Below are 4,345 nucleotides of genomic sequence, written 5' to 3'. Positions count from 1 at the left end.
CATCACACAGATACACACAGCTGCCAGCTTTAACCATGCAACAGTTTCATCGGAGTTTCACTTACTTCCACAACTTGAATTGACCCCTGCTGATACATCTCCTTCCAGCTATAATTATGCCCTTGACTAAAAAGAAGGACACATGAGTGTAAGGAGTCTAAAGTGTCTAAATCCGACTACATCTATGCTATATATTTTGTTGACTTGTGTACTTATATCGTCCAAAATGTTTCTGACAACGTTCAAACCCAGAGAAATCCCCAGACCCAAACCATCACTGAACAAAGTTTTAAGGAAACAAAAATGTACGTTATTGACCTTTCTTATCTTTTCTTTTTTGTGAGCTAGTACTCCCATTTGCCTTTTGGTATTCAATAAGCAACCAGCTAAAGCAACAAGGCACTCTGTTGCATCACTGCCACTAAAAGTAAGTCTTTGCAGAGTGGTGCTGGAGGCAAAAAAAAAATAGTAGCTTTTTAACATAGAACGCCGCGATCCAAAAGCCTGTTAGCATCCGTGTATGTAGGTAAAGAGACTAATTTGTGATGGGAGAGGCTGAACGGGCATAAAAGAGACAGGATGATGGCTCCACTCTTGAAAAGAAAAAAAGCATCCAGCGAGATGTAAGAACAAGCTACCCTCCTTTTCTCCAAACTGCCTTCGCCTGTCTCTCCCTCTCCTTGCTGCCTGAGATTAATAGCAGTTGGTGTGCGCTGCTAGGCTGTGCTGGTTGGTAAACAAGCCCACGGCCACTCCTGCCTGGCTCCGGAGCACTCCATTAGGGGACCAAGTGCATTCTGCTCTTTTTTTTTACACACTGGATGCACAAATATAATAAAGCTCCATGCAGCGGTTTAGGATGAAGCAGCAGTCTGTGGCAAAATGGAGGAGATTGAAGATGTATGCGTCCAGGTATCGAGAGTGACAGAGATCCCTCCTCACTAAATTACCCCCGTCCTATACCCCCATGCGGAACACTTCGTCTAAATACATTCGCCTACACACATTTCCATGGGCGCACGCGTACAATACAAACACGGTCACACAGAAACCATTAAATGTCACATCCTGTAGCAGATTACATCAGTGAGGCAATTTCATCCTCTGTGGCATCTCCTGGAAGAACAAAACGGGCGGAAAATAAAAGCCGTATGAACGATATGACAAGGGGGGGGGGGGGGTCACAGTGACGGTCACAAACCTCCGTAATAAGGTTTTAGGAGGAGCGCAGACCAGAGATAATTAAGTATATCGGCCGGAGAGGATGCTGCTCGCTGCCGGGCTCTGCTGCAGAAACAAAGAATAAGAATATCATCAATCTTTTAATCATTATTTGACCTGTCCATGCTCATACTATGAGCTTATTAATTGCACTACCCTGTGCATTCAGTGTGTTAATTAACTTGTTTATTTCTGTTTGACATGTTGGGGACTAAAAAAAGAAATACAAAAGTTGCGAGACCTTTGCAACGTGCACTCTTCGTTGTACCTCTGCCAGCTGCACAATAAAACAAACAACCACTCATAATTACATGTAAACACTTGCAGTTGGTTTTAAGTGTGAACAAGTCCAACCGCACCACCTGCTTACATGCTTCATACTCCCAACAGTCCACATCTGTCATGTGAAGCCCGCAGACGTGAGTCACACCCGCGCAGATGCCCCCCCCCCCAACATGTTACGTGCAGCACGGTCTTTCGCACTTTTGTCTCATCGTTGGATCTACCTCGACAACCTCTTTTTGTCACACCCGTCGTCACAGAACTCTTACAATACAGATTTTAAAACGTTTTTCTCTCTGTAGATACTTAAATGTTCATTAAACTCATATATTTAGAGGTAATATTGATTAGATGTGCGTATATGCAGCTATTTATTCTCTCTACGGGCAGTGCACCATCACATCTGGACCAGAAACAGCAGAATGACAGCAATGACAAACCAAGTCATACCTTGCTTTTTCTCAAGCAGGAGGGGAAAAGAAAAAAAAAACGTTAGATGATGTTGCCTAAAGCCACTGAGCAAAATCATTAAGGGAATTCATTTCCCTGTGAGGGAAAACAGCTTCAAGCTGTGAGCTCCACAACAACAGTCCCAGCGTTAATCCACTACAACATTTGACATAATGTTTGTCTCAGTGTCTCTCTGATCCGGCATCACACAGGGGGAAGGTGATAGATAACCCATGCAAGGGTAAGTCCCCCCACGCCGTCGCTCTGACAGGCGTTCGGCTCGGCACCACGGAGGCGCTCCAGTCACGCGTGGAGCGGGAGAAGAACCACAATTCAGTGATGTCTTGTATTTTTGATCAATGGCTACAATTGCAAAACTAATGGATTGGCCCTGCTCAGTGGAGGACACAGTTGCTCTCATTCACGTCACATGTTCTCTGGGCGAGGACGACACGTTTTCAATGGCATTGAATCACTGGCACGTGGTGGTGGCATGCATAAACAACACCTGCGTTCGCTAGCAGGTGAGCTCTGACACACACACAGAGCTCAGCCCTGTTGCAGAAATTGATTTGAAAAGGAGCAGGCGGCCCCGGATGAGAAGGGTGGTGTTTGAGTTGAGCAGGTGCACACCACCGAGCAAGGACAGCTGTAAATCAATGGCATTGAGCTGCGTGGCATTATCAAATCCTACTCTCCCAGGAACCTTACAGGTAGATGGCAGGCTGAGGAGGAACACACACACACGCACACACACACACACACAGGCCTTGCTGGGATTAGGGTATTGGACTGGGATAAGAAGATGACAAGTACAATTGATGTCAATGGGTGAGTGACAAATAAGGGTTGGAATCATGACAAATTCAACTTGTGATAAAAACTTGTTTTAAAAGCATGCATCAGATTTGTTAAGATGAATATTTTGTATTTGTTGGTTTCATGTAGTTTGAAAGAATAACCTTGTTATTACTGTGCAATAGAGGATTACATTTTATTCCACGTGAATTTTCCTGAACATTATCATATTTTTATGAAAAAAAGTGATTACTCCAACTGACACAAACCAGTTACATCACCTGACCGCGTTACTTCTACAGTCAAAAGCTGTTGTATGTTGAAGGAATTGACACTTGAAATCAAGCATGAATGTCAAGAAGCTGAACTAAACTTATTCTTAAAAAATTACAATAAAACAAGAAAAATTATTTGGAAATAAAACATCTCATAGTGAGAAATGGATGATTTGTGTCTTCTATTGTGAACTTAAAAAAAACATCTGACATTAACAAATCTGTAAAAAAGGACATCATTAAAATGTTGTTGTGTCGCAGTTTTGTGCAAAGAGCAACTGGTGTGAATTCAATGACACAAGGCCGTCGAGGATTTAAGAGTCAGATGCTACGAGACACTGAGAAATCACCTAAAGCCAGAACAATGAGGTGGTAAATGTTTGAAACAAGGGGGATTTCAATTTTGATTGTTCTTGACATTGAAATGGTTTCGATTTGGCAGCCGGCCTTATCGTCTCATATGTTGGAGCACCTTGAATGAAGAGGATTTCAAAAACAATCCCTGCCAGCAAATGCATTTCATCACGATAATAACACACTCTTGAAAGTCTAAGACATTCCCAGTGATGGATTACACATTGCAAGTCAAATCTTTTTTGTGTTGAATATAGCGTTATAGGAAATCAATGGGAACAAGTGACTCACTGGAGTGTATGGAATTAATGCAGCGGAAAATGATCAGCAGTGACAGATTTCTAATTCAAGGGGTTTAACATCAACATCCATGGAGATGCTCATTCAACATCACATAGATGTGTACGTGGAAAATATCATTCTAATTACGCCTGACTAACTGTCTAAAAAATTTGTTTATCACATTTTAAACCTGAGATGTGCCATGTTGAGAAATGGCCATTCACTAGGTGCGTTATCAAATTACAGTGACATGTTGATGTTTTGCAACTGTGCAGCTCATTAAACTTAAGTTTTAAAGAATCACGGTGAGTGGGTGCATGCATGTAGGATTATTAGTATGAATAGTTGATAAATTAAGCTGAATTTCAGGTTCTTATTTTCATTTCAGGGTCGTTTAGAAAAGTCCATTAAAATCCTTATTTTTCTTACACTGTCTAATTTTATCCCCCTGGTAACTACTAAATATATATAATAAAGAGTATAATAAGTACAGTCAAGTTGTTCACATGACTTATTCAAACTGTGTGGTTACATTAAGCTTTTAATTAAAGAAAATTATTCAATTTTAAATTATAAATGTCTCCAGTATTTACTTGTCAACTGATCTGCGACTGAAAACAGACATTATCCATAGTGTTAACAAATGGTAACCTCTGACATGTGTGGTAGTGGTTTCTATGGCA

General features: G+C 41.3%; 1 long non-coding RNA gene across 1 annotated transcript; it reads left to right on the top strand.

Annotated features, from left to right (window-relative positions):
- Nucleotides 1-2,301: 2,301 nt before the first annotated feature.
- Nucleotides 2,302-3,950, top strand: LOC117770525. The gene is made up of 3 exons (XR_004615406.1): nt 2,302-2,666; nt 3,300-3,398; nt 3,469-3,950. It is a non-coding gene; the product is annotated as an uncharacterized LOC117770525 (long non-coding RNA).
- Nucleotides 3,951-4,345: the final 395 nt, after the last annotated feature.

The sequence above is a fragment of the Hippoglossus hippoglossus genome, chromosome 11, assembly GCF_009819705.1.
Source record: "Hippoglossus hippoglossus isolate fHipHip1 chromosome 11, fHipHip1.pri, whole genome shotgun sequence".
Taxonomy (NCBI): domain Eukaryota; kingdom Metazoa; phylum Chordata; class Actinopteri; order Pleuronectiformes; family Pleuronectidae; genus Hippoglossus; species Hippoglossus hippoglossus.
The sequence above is the reverse complement of the archived record's forward strand: the minus strand, read 5'-3'. Positions and strand labels throughout refer to the sequence as shown.